Here is a 13,576-nt window from a genome sequence, read left to right on the forward strand (position 1 = left end):
AATGATAACACGAAGCAAAAGTGAACTTGCTGCAAGCTAGGGTGGTTACATTTGTTAACCATCAATTGTTGTTTGAACTTGCAGATTGTTTTCGGATGATTTTTTTTTCTAGTAATTTCTTATTTTAAATCCTATCGTTTATATATGTTTGTGTATATGTGGTGGGTTGGAGGCTCCATTAAAATTTCAGAAATTGGTGAGGGTAAAAATGTCAAAAATGGAGTTGTGATTTTTGCGCAAAAATCTTAGCATTTTTCTATAGTTATGTCAGTCTATAAATTGTTATCAGGGACAATATTAACTTTTCACAATCAACCAACGGTCAATGAAAAAGCTAACTAGTAGTAGGGATTTTTTTTCAAATAAACCAATCTTGTCCCTCTACAAACCTCAAGGGAGGTTTTTAAAAATTACCCTAAGTTTCAATTAATTGATGCATTATTGTTGATAGATGAGCAATGTTAGGATATGTATTGGCATGAACAATTCAAAATTTTCTTAAGATTAATATTAGTAAAATATTGCACACTAGGTGTTTGTTAAAATACCTCTAAGAAAGTTTTTTAATTATCTCGATAAATTTGCTAAGTTACTCCCCTTATTATGCACTCTTTAGTACCAAAAGCACTTATTACAATGAATTTTACACTTATGGAATTGTTATGCTCTTTGCGGAATCATATATTTTCTTTTCATATTTTAGTACATTGGTTTGGGCAAAATACAAGTGATGGTTATCATCGCTTGCATTGACATGGGCAATAGAATCCATCGCCCTGTCCTAAATGTATATATTTTTTTAATTTGTTCAAATATTATTCTAATATTCGTGGTATTTAATGTTGGGAAAGGGACTACCACAGCAGTTGCAAATTAAGTGGAAACAAAACTCTTTCCTTATTTGTGTGATTAAAAGAGGATGTGTATCACAAATAAATAAACAGAAAAATAAACTACTAAAATCCAAAACAATAAATCAACCATAAGAGAGACAATTTTTTACATGAAAAACCCAAAGTGGGAAAAATCACGGGATCGTAGTCCAATAAAATCTTTCACTATTTTAATGGGATTACCGTACAAATTCTTCTCTAGATGACATTAGAGGCTAACAACATCAAGAACTTAACGTTCTTACTTACAGTAACAGCCTAATATATATCTCTCTAACAAGTGAGTATCTCAAATAACAGCCAACGAGAGGATAAATTAAAAATCAAGACTAGTAGGATTGTAGAAAGCGATGCTAGGAACTTACCCTCACAATTTGAGAGAAAACAGAATTAAGTTCGCCTTCTAATCGTCTAATCAAAGATTGAAATCCTAACCCCCAAATATAATCTCACGCTAGTGTTCTCTCTCTCATCTTTTATTCACTTGTCTTTTTTGCGATTGTAAAACTAGGGCTGCTGTTTACTTTTTAAAGCCAAATTTCATGGCAAATTTCATCCAACTCCAAAACTTAACATTAATTACACATCAAGTAAGTCCTTTTGAACTTTGGGCTTTTGGGCCCCAAATGAGATGGACCCAACAAATCTCCTCCTCCAGATCATTTGAGGGGCACCGCCAAGCCCGCTTTCTGCATACAACTTTTCAGCTTCTCTTTGGGCAATGGCTTTTGTCATTATATCAAGTTGCAATTGTTTCTTCTTAAGCACGTCTCGTATTCAATGATGTGGTAAAGAATGAGGTCCTTAAACTACTAGATGTATGAATCATTTATCCTATGTCTGATAGTAAATGAGTAAGTTCAACACAAGTAGTACCAAAGAAATCTGGAATAACCGTTGTAAAAAAATGAAAAAGGTGAACCAATTCCAACACGAATTCCATCTAGTTGGCGCATGTGCATTGATTACAGAAAATTAAATGATGCCACAAGAAAATATCATTTTCCTCTTCCATTTTTAGACCAAATTCTCAAAACAGTAGCTGGACATCCCTACTATTGCTTTCTTAATGGCTACTCTGGCTATTATCAAATCCCTATAGCCTTAGAAGACCAAGAAAAGACCACATTCATATGCCCATTTAGAACATTTCCATTTAGGAGAATGCCCTTTGAACTTTGTAATGCTCCTGCAACATTTCAAAGGTGCATGCTAAGCATTTTTAGTGACATGGTTGAAAATTGTCTAGAGGTCTTTATGGATGATTTAACTGTATTTGGCAATTCTTTTGATACATGTCTTGATAATCTAGAAAACGTTTTGGAAATGTGCAAAGAAAAATGACTAGTTTTAAACTGGGAAAAATGTAATTTCATGACCATTTCTAGAATTGTCTTGGGTCATGTTGTGTCTTCAAAAGAAATTGAAGTTGACAAAGCCAAAGTTGAAATCATTTCAAAATTACCCTCATCAAAGACAATTAGAGAAGTCCGTTCCTTTTTAAGACATGCAGGATTTTATAGGAGGTTTATAAAAGACTTTAGTGACATATCTAGACCATTTTGTAACCTCCTAATAAAAGACACACATTTTGAATGGACTGAAGATTGTCAACAAGCTTTTAAAGGAATAACTACTCTTTTGCTTTCAATAGTGCTCAAATGAATTACACTACAACTGAAAAAGAACTACTTGTTGTGATATTTGCATTGGATAAATTTCGTTCGTATTTAATTGGTTCATCCACTATTGTTTATTCTGATCATGCTACTGTGAGATAATTAATGTCGAAACAGGATGCCAAACCAAGGTTGATACGATGGATTTTGCTACTTCAAGAATTTAACTTGACAATCAAGGAAAAAAAGGGCGCTGAAAATGTTATTGCAGATCATCTTTCAAGACTTACGAATGAATTTTCAATTGAAACAACACCCAAATATAATTTTTTCCCTGATGAATTTTTATTTTCTATAAACAAAATACTTTGGTATACTAATATTGTTAATTATCTTGCAACAGGTGAAATGCCATGTGACTGGAGTTCCCAGGACAAGAAAATTTTTTTAACAAAAGTGAAAAGCTTTTACTGGGATGATCCATATCTGTTCAAGTACTGCTCTAATCAAATTTTTCGAAGATGCATACCAGACGACAAGGTAAGTAAGGTCGTTCAATTTTGCCATTCTGAAGCATACGGTGGCCATTTTTCTTCAAAAAAGACAGCTGCAAAAATATTGCAATGTGGATTTTATTGGCCTACATTATTTAAAGATTCACATGCATTCTCTAAAATGTGTAAGAATTGTCAAATGGTAGGGTCTATTTCAAAGCGAAACATGATGCCTTTAAACCCCATCCTTATCATTAAAATGTTTGATCATTAAGGAATTGATTTTATGGGCTCTTTTCCATCATCATTTGGATTTGTATACATTATGGTTGCTGTTGATTATGTTTCAAAATAGATCGAGGTAATTCCTTGTCGGCACAATGATCACAAGATTGTGATCCGCTTTTTAAAAAAATATATTTTGAGCAGATTTGGAATACCTTGAGCCATTATCAGTGATGGAGGTAAGCATTTTTGTAATAAGTCATTTGAGTCATTAATAAAAAAATATAGAATTACACATAAGGTTGCTACCCAAATCGTAAAGATTGGTCTCTTCGATAACTGATGCACTTTGGGCATACCGTACTGCTTTTAAAACATCTTTAGGAATGTCACCCTATCGGCTTATTTATGGAAAATCTTGCCACTTACCAGTTGAACTTAAACATAAATCATTTTAAGCCATTAAAGCTTTTAATTCAAATCTTGATGATGCTGGTAATGTGCGTAAATTACAAATAAATGAACTTGAGGAATTAAGGAATGATGCATATGAGAATTCTAGAATTATTAAGGCAATAACTAATTTTTTTCATGACAAAAGAATTTTTCAGAAAACATTTGAAATTGGTCAAAAAGTGTTGCTTTATAATTCTCGTCTTCATTTATTTCCACGGAAGTTAAACTCAAAGTGGAATGGTCCATTTGTTGTAAAAAATGTCTATCCATATGGAGTCGTAGAAATTGAGAATCCAAAAGATGGTGTCACATTTAAAGTTAATGGCCAAAGATTGAAACCATATATGGAATACCAACCATGTGAAGCAGATACCAAAATCAATTTGAGTGACTCACCAAATTTTGATTAAGCCTTTTCATTTTAACGTTTTGTGAATTTGATTTACTGTTACTTTATCATTTGAATTGTTTGATTTTTTTCCTTTTCCCTATGTCTTGAATGGAGTGCATTGCATTATTTTAATTGTGTGTTGTTTGACAATTGTGATTTAGCTCACCAAATTTTTATTCTTGTCATGAGGAAATTGCTAGTTGCTCTGATTTTGTAAAATTTCACCTGAGGAAATTGCTCTGATTTTGTAAATCACATTCCATTTGGGATCTACAATCACCAGAGTTAGTATCCCACGTGAAAGATTTAGAAAGAAAACTCAAGAAAATAGAGGATGATATTTATAATCTGTAATTGGAATTGGAGGTAAATTTAATAAAAGGACGAACGTGAATTACATTCCTTGTGTGTTTTTGTTTTATTTTGTTGTTGTTCTTCACTTTTGATTTGATTTTGCATATTTGATTCATTTTCTTTTGATTCACTCTCCTGTATAAATGGCAGATAACGGTACTCCGTGACTTTTTAAGTCAGTATTCTCAGTTTTTCACAATAACTGAAACCTCAATGTCAAGCATGGAAGAAATACAATGAAAATTGCATCTACATTTTTCTTCTCTCCCTCAAAATACTCTTAACAAGATTTACAAAACTCGTTGTGAACGACTGCGTTTGTTAATGATCAATGGGATTACTACTGACATTCGCTGGTTAATTGAAGTAAAGGTCCGATTGGCAGGTGAGTTTTCTAATCCATTCATTTCCTACATGCCTGGTTTTGGTAAAAGTACATTTGCTAAGAAAAGAAGAGCTAAGCGACTTGGCTCTGAATGTTCTCACTATGTAAGACTTGCTTGAAAAAAGCCACGTTGTAAAACTTTAGGAATGGTTCCTGTAAATCGTGAAGATAAAATCAAATTCATTAAGGATGGCATGAGTAAAAAATCATTGGATGATATTTTACGATCTTTTGAGACGCATCCGAGCGGATATGTTCAATGTGAAATTCAAAATTTGTGGAAGTTGTTCCAAAAGGAAAGTGCACAGTTTAGTCTTGGGAATCTGACTCTAAAAGACCATGTTTTCTAGTTTATAAAAAAACTGGATGGGAAGCCTATCCTCAACCCATAGAGGGCGTTCAAGCCGTTACTAGACGTAAAACCAGAGGAAGATGTGAGCCACAATCACAACCACTAGTAAATATCTTTTTATTTTACTGTTCTTTTATCTTTTGCATTATTATTATTATTGTGCGTTTTTTTTATCTAATCACTATTTGTTTTTTCTTTTCACTGTTTGCCTTTGAATTATTAAACTAAAAGCTTCACGCGTCATTTGACAAACACACCATCTCATTTACATATGTATATCATTATTTCTGTCACCAAGATCCTTAAATAGAAGCTCTTTTCAAGCACTCACAAATTGTTTCTTTTTAGAATTGTTCTAATGGCAGCAACTTCAAGCAGTCAACTTAAAAACATTTGTGTACTTTTTGGATTTCGCTATAGAAAGTATAAGGAGTTCTTTTAGGCAGCCATAGATCTTGGTCATGCTATAACAGAGAGGAAACTACATCTTATCTATGGAGAAGATGGCCGAGGGTTATCAAAGCTTGTTTCTGAGCTGTTTTAGTTCGAGGAAGCCAAGTGTTAGGCATTATTCCAAAAGCCTTAAAACCTTTAGGATGTCTACTAGACCCACCAACTGGAGAATAGTTAGTTGTCTCAGGTATGCAAGAAAGAATATCTGAAATGTTAAATTATGATGACGCTTTCATTTTCTTGTCAGGAGATCTTGCAACTTTAAAGACGCTAATTACATTTGCTTCTTGGGCCCATTTGAATATTCATTAAAAATTCATCGGTTTGTTAAATGTTAATAACTTTTATGATAGCTTAAGAACATTTCTTAATCATGCAATTAAAAATTATTTCATTCCGTCCTCAGCGAAAAAACTCTTGATTTATGCTCCTACTGCTAATGAGTTACTTGATCTTTTACAAGCTTACAAACCAAAGCCAGATCCTATGACTTTAGCGTTAGATTGGGCAACTGAGGAAGATGGCAGTAACTCTCGTAAAAAGTGTAAATTAGATTTAACACTTCGTTTGTAAATATTTCCAGCAGTGGCGAGGTGATATCTTCTAAACTCTACTCCTTTCTTTAGACATTGAGGACAATGTCTCCTTCAGGTTGAGGGGAGGGAATAGTTGACAATTGTGGAATGTCTCAGTCCTGGTGATGTTTTTACTAATTTTTGTTGTAAAGACTAACTTTGGATAAAAAATTTGAGTCGAAGATGGTAGAATATAGAATGTAATGTCTCTTGAAACGCATCTTCTTAAATTTAGTGTTTTGTTTTCCCAAAAAAAAAAAATTTGTTTTCTAACTTTTTTCTTTCTTTCTTTTTCTCTTTTTCTCTTAATTATCTCTTTTAAGTTTCTGCAATCAGTCCCAAATTTTTAGTATTTTCTCTATAAAAAAAAGATTTCTTTTTCGATGTGATCTTTTAACATTGGATAACATGATGATTTTCAAATTTTGGTATTTGTATTATCTTTGGCCTTTAGTTATGTTACACTATATTTTCCCCTTTGCATATTGAAACGTAAATTGAGAAATTGAATGAGTGAAATTGATTAAGCCATTTGGAGAAATGTACATGTTATGAAAAGTCCAAGCGAGTTTTTGAGTTTATTATCCTTGGAGAGTAACTATGTTTGTCTATACAGCTTCACAATTTATTGTACAAGATCTCAATATTTTCTTTAAAATTTTTTTTTTCCTTTGATAACCTATTATCTTATCCCACTCCAAAGTGGAGTATCACCTTATATTTTATGTTTTCTACCACCCAATTATGTTTTAAAATAGGGATGATTATGTATTCTTAATAATGGTGCTATAAAAAAAGAGAATAAAAAAGAAAAAAATCCAAGCGAAAAAAAAAGCACATTGATACCTCCAAAAAGTCTCCTATTTTTCAAACATATATTTTTGTTTTCTCTATTACCTTTTTTTGTTAGTCATAATCATAGCTTACGTTACGTCCTAATAAAACTCCTTTATTTTAGGGAACTATAGTATGAAGTAAAGCTGGTGATATGGACTAAAAGATGTGGTGATGCATAAAAATAAAATAAATTTTTTCAGTAATTCCTTGGACTTGAGATCATTTTATTTCTAAGCTGTGGGCATTATTTTTTCATCTTGGTGAGAACGTGTGATATTGTTTTATTATTCTCTCAAATTTACCATATTTTTTAGAGTGACAATTTAATTTGGGGAATATCTTCTTTTGAAAGAGTCACTCTTAATCGTGAGATTTTGGGGTTTGACGTATCATTCTTAAAAATGGCTTGATTAATGTAGCTCTAATAATTGATCATTTTAGAGGATTTTACTGAACTATTTTATGAGGGTGTGATTTTCTTTAGGCTAAAGATAATGCTTATACTTTTATTTGATTGTTATCATTGATCCGATGAAAGAAGTGAACACAATAAAAAAAAAATCAATTTGGTTTTGAAATTTCTCTAAATTTTTATCGCTTAAATTACTAGGGCCTAGCAATACACTGGTTGGGGGGTGTGATTAACACTAAAAAGTGTACGTGTAATAAAGATAAAATTATTAGTTTTACTTGTGTCGATTAATGCACTCATTATTTCTAAATTATCTTAATACTCCCCAAAAATATTTTTATGTTAAATTAATTCGCAATATGTTAATTTTTATCTTGTAAATATTTTTCAGGAATAAAGATGGAATTAGAATTGAAAGCGGGAACAAAGAAAAACTATTGAAGCACAATTGAGGAGATGTAATAATAAAAAAAATATAAAAATAAAAAATAAAAAGAACAAAAGGACAAAAAAAAAAAAAGGCAACCATGCTTTGGTTGCTTGTGATGGTAAGGAGGCCGTCACGCCTCCTGGCCATCACATTTCTCAACATTCATTTAATTTATAAAAAAATAAAATAATAATAAAATAATAAATGAAATAAGAATAAAAAGAATGAAGAGGAGGTGATTGTTGCTTATAAAAGCCGACGAAGCCAGAAGCTAGGGGGGGATTTTCTGAGAGAGAATAGCCAAGGGTGTAGCTGAAGATTTCTTTCTTTCTTTGTTTCTTTTCTTGTTTCCATTTGTATCAATTTTCTTTGTAATATATTTTCAAATGTTTATTAAATAAAAAGAGCGTTGTGTTTTCTTTCAATATGAGTGGCTAATTTTATTAAGTTGAGGTGAATGGTGAAACTCAATGTTTCAAACTATTAAATTTATTATTTTCTCAAATGAGTTTTTAAGTTTATTTTATTATTTTCTAGTTATTTTTATATCATGTTAATTTATAAATCTCACTAGATTTTATGGTATTTTGACATAATGTCGACACATTAATTGTAACACATTAGGTACTTTATTTCATATTTATCCACACACATAGTTAGTTGAGAATTAAATGATATAATAATTAACTGGTAAAAGTGAGGCTAAAAATGAGAGAGTATTAAAATTATAGTTTGAATAATGAGAGTGAATCCCATAGCCTTAGCTTATTTTTAAATCAATTTCAAATAATGTCTTTGCCCCGCAATTAATTTTTTTTGTTTTAAATTGAATACTAGATTTTAAATTCCCTGTGGTTCGACCCCGGACTCACCGGGTTATATTATAACTAGACACTCTTATACTTAAGAGTAATAACACTTTTGAGTCGTGTCACATCTCCATCATCAACCATTCCCAAAGCGCATCATTTTTTAAATCCATAATCCTAACAACTATAGGGTACATATGGTTATTCCTATCCAAGCTTGTTTCAACTAACAAGATTCCTTGGTATTTACCTTTTAGATGAGATCATCCATTGCAATCTCTCATCTGATTGATAGTATAAAACTTTTGATGCAAGATTTAAGACCATGAAAATAATACAAGAAATTATTATCGTTATCAACTGAAAGTCGAATTAGTATACTGTTGTTTAGCTCTTACAAGACATAAAAATATTAGGAAGTTAATTATATGACTCTCTCATGTCTCTTCAGATCGACTTCAAGGTCTTTTTCTTTACTTTGATATGCTTGCTGGTACGATGATCATTCTTCTTATCTGGAATAATATCCTTTGGAGTGCGTATTTACTTGGTATCAAGAGACATTTACTTCAAAATTTCATTGGTAACTGACTTTTTACTTGATAATGACCATTATGTAAAATATCATTTTGACAAGTGCACACGATGTCATCTCTCACTAACCATTACACATTCTCCTTTTCATTCTCCCTCATTCCTTAAAGTCACAATTTACATGTCTTCTCAGCTTAATAGGACTCCCAAAGTATGTTTGTGACCTATTCACCTCAAACTTGTCCCTAATGGAAAAATTGCTAAACTTCGAGGATAATAGTTCTTTCATGCTGAATAACTACAACACATAAACACCACTTAAATTACAGTGTTTAATTATAAGCATATAAAAAGCTACCTAGTCTGACAGTGTAACAGAAACCTCCAATTTTAGCTGGTCATCGAAGTCGGTACTACGACTTGACTTTCGCTATTGGAACTAGAGGTGACGACATGTGGTTCATTATCTTCCTAACACTAATGCGTAGCTTCTATATCGTCTAATGAACATAATCATGAAATGGAGAGTAGCTTTTTATAGTTATAAACCTTTGTTCTTCAATATCGAGGAAAAAGCTGTCAGCATAGTTTGCCATGAATCCATAACCAAATGTGCTTTCAAAGGCTCACAATCAAATTGACAGCATCAAAGAACTAAAATTTATCGAGACTGCATAAAAGAGCTTGGATTTTATCTTTAGGCGATGTCATAAAAATAAAAAGTTTTGCCATAGGTTATCGAATCAGAGTTCACACGTACATAATATTTATGATTTCTTCATCTAGTTTATCTCCAAGTTAATAAATAGTAGGTTGTATAGGATAATTTATCCCAAATAGTTTTCATTGTCATGGAATATTACTCAGAACTTAACTTTAGCACTTGATATACCCTAGTAATAATTTGCTTGAAAGTTACATCATTTATGACTTTCCCGTTCTTGTACTACATACGACCATCGGCATAAGTTTAGCATAAATTTCCCATGATTTGTCGAATAAATCTTAAGCACTATTGTTGAAGCAAAATAAAATCAATGTAATTATATTACTGAAACAATAGTTGCATCTCTTTAAAAATGCAATTTACTACAAATAATCAAGATTAAAAATACAATTACATGAGGTGCCCTACATTTGGGCAATGGATGCCATTAGCTAGATCATTGAGACTATTGCCTACGTAGTTAAACAACTCTTGCCTTACTCTTGCAGGTGATGGAGACCATTGCCCTCGTAAAGTATAGGTAATGGCTGACATTGCCCAAGTGATGGAGACAATCGTTTACAAGAGTTGAACAACTCTTACCTCTGAAGAAAGAAATTTGGGTTCCTAATGCTTCTCAATGCCCAATGAAATACACCAACCGCGGGATGTTTACTCCTAACCTCACAAGATTTTGAGACGGAGCTCCTAACTCTTGCAAGCTGATTAACACTAAAAAGTCATTCTGCTTGACAATAACTCGATCAATCATCATTCTAAAATCTACAAATCTTTATTCCTTATTTGAATTCTCTCCGAATCTTTCTTTGGTGAATTGGTGGTCATTTTTCTAAATACCGCACGTGCTTAATTTTCTTTCAACTCATGTCCTCTAAGAAGTAAAAGTTACGACGTACAAGTTAGTAGTTTAATTTATCTACGTACGTGGATTGATTTGCTGGTAGCCAGCAATCTAGCTAGCTAGCTCCTAAAATTTTAATCTTAATAAAAAAAAGTCAAAGTTGGAATGCCCCAGCTATTTAAATACACAAGGTGTTGGTATGTTGCACCAATGACCACAAGCAAGGTTGAACAGACAAAGTCAATTTCTGCATTACATATATTTATATATATATAAAATTCCAATTTGGTTTGAGATTTTAAAGTAAGGAAAAATCTGAGAAAACTTTAAAACCAGAGAGTTTAAGAGGCTTCAAAACTTACAATCCATAAACAAAAAATTTTAAGCCTTTTTTTGGGACTTTCTAGCACTTTAAAATATTAGATCGAAACATTTATGTATATATCCTATTAAACCACACGGTTTAACAGTGTATTCGCGTTAAATAAAATAAGGGCGCCCACACTAGATATGGACTGTATATATATGTGTGCATGTGTGCGTGTATGTATGCGTGTGTGTTGTGCGTGTATGTATGCATATCTATATGTATATATGTATACGCATAAAATCATTCTCAAGTGTAGGTGCCCCTAACTTTTTGTTTAATATGGACACACTATTAAACTATGCGGTTTAATAGCATTAAAATCTGGCTATATCAAACCGCACGGCTAAAAGCGTGTTCACATGAAAAAATTGAGGGCGTCCACACTAGAGAAGGACTATATATATATATTATCAATCTCAGGTGTGGATACCAGCATATTTTAAAATGTAGATTTGTCATATGCACAATATAGTGAATGCAACGATTCTGTAGTTTAGAAGATATGGCCATCTGCAATAGAGAAAGAAGGACTATATGGAGTACTTCTCTCATGCAGATTCGACAATGCAAATTCATTATTACACAATATAATTGAATAAAAATTATAACACTAAATGGTGTACTAACAAATCTGTATGAAATCACCATTTATTGCACTATAAGCACATAACTTCGTTTTCTACTCTCATAATATCTTGTAAGTACATATCTACCGCTTCATCGTCTAAGGTTTGAATATCTCGGCTTTCTAATTCATGACATTCATGGACGTGGCTTCCTAGCTCATTATGCTTATTTAATTCTTTATGGCTTTCCTGCTTATTTTCTACGGTACTTTGTACTTCTAATAAAGGTTAAACAAATTGCACATCTACTCCTTTCTCAAGCATTAATGTTTTCTTTTCATACGACAAAATATGTGCTTCATATTTGGGTTGTATGAATGTTGATTTCTTAAAGAAATACGAGGTTAACAATGTTTAAGAAACAGATTGAAAAGACAAATAATAGATTGGGTAGACGACTGTGGTAATATATATGTATGTATGTATATGTATATGTATATAATCGAACTACAAGACAAGCTATTAGTTTGGAAATAATGCCAAGTAAAAACATAGACCATAATGAGGATTCTTGATTATTGTTCGATTGGGATAGGCTTAAGGATCAACGAGACTAAGCGATCTTTAGTGACCCCATTTGATGATCCAATGCCATCTCCATACCGATAAATGCATTGTGCAGTTCTTGCCATGTTTAAGCACATTTTCACCATTGTATTTGGAGGCAATTACTTTCAGTAATTCTAATCTCATTCAGCTTTTTCCACGAATAGTTTAATAAACCTTGTATGCAGTCTCTTGCTTCTTCTACTAATATATATGCCTTCTTCATTCATACAGCACTGAACAGATTTTACGACATCCCCTCTCTTAATCTCAGCCTATGCATCTATAGGTAAAGACAAAAAATAATTATAGTAAATATATATAAATATCACCATTGGAGTTCCTAAATCATTGCTAAGTCAAGTAATTAGTGATGGCCAATATATAACCTCATAGCCATCTTTGCGGCAATTAATGAGTGAATGTTTAGTTAAGTTGCATTCTTTGGGTGGTTGCATACAGGCATGGACGATGGCTGCAGGGCGGCCTCCCACAGAAGTCCAGGCAATTTCTAAGTACTCGTTCAAAGTTGGCTTGTTCGCTGCACTAAATCATCTTGCTTCTACCAAATACAGTCCACAAAGATTTGCCCCCTGCAATAAAATAATCATAAGATATGCATAAATCATCGTTAAATTAATAAACATTAAAGAAATTCATTGTATGATTAAATTCCAAAATAGCAGCCAAGCTCGTTTGGTAATGAGCGGGCCATTAAAGAAAAAGGAAAAATTCAAAATATCCTAGCACATTATTAGCGACCTCATTCTTAATGTTGGACAGCAAATTCAGGCCATGAATTTTGAGATCATAATACGCCAAGTCATTTCCAAAGTTGAACATAGCCAAATAGCAAATGTGCATATACCATGGTAGTTTCACCATGGCCCCAGTATCCCCACCTAAAAAAGAAAAAAAGAAAAAAATGGTCAGCCATATAAAAGCAAGAAATATTATTAATAAAAAGTATTGTGCTTAATAATCTAATCTCCGAATATGATACAACAACTGCACAACCGATTGCTCAAGCTAGGCCTAAGAGACAGCCCAAAGTTCCCTTCAAGCTTCAAGATTTTGTGCGGGAATGATGGTGCAACCGATTACAGCACTTAGACACTCTTCAAGATATTATGTTGAATTTGTTATTTACTATTATTGCAATTATGTTTTGCTGTGCTGTCAAGTTTATTAGAGAGAATGTTGTGCTGTCAAGTTTCGTAAAAAAAATATTGGGCTTTCAAGTTTGC

The sequence above is a fragment of the Citrus clementina genome, unplaced genomic scaffold (genome assembly GCF_000493195.1).
Source record: "Citrus clementina cultivar Clemenules unplaced genomic scaffold, Citrus_clementina_v1.0 scaffold_9, whole genome shotgun sequence".
Classification (NCBI taxonomy): domain Eukaryota; kingdom Viridiplantae; phylum Streptophyta; class Magnoliopsida; order Sapindales; family Rutaceae; genus Citrus; species Citrus x clementina.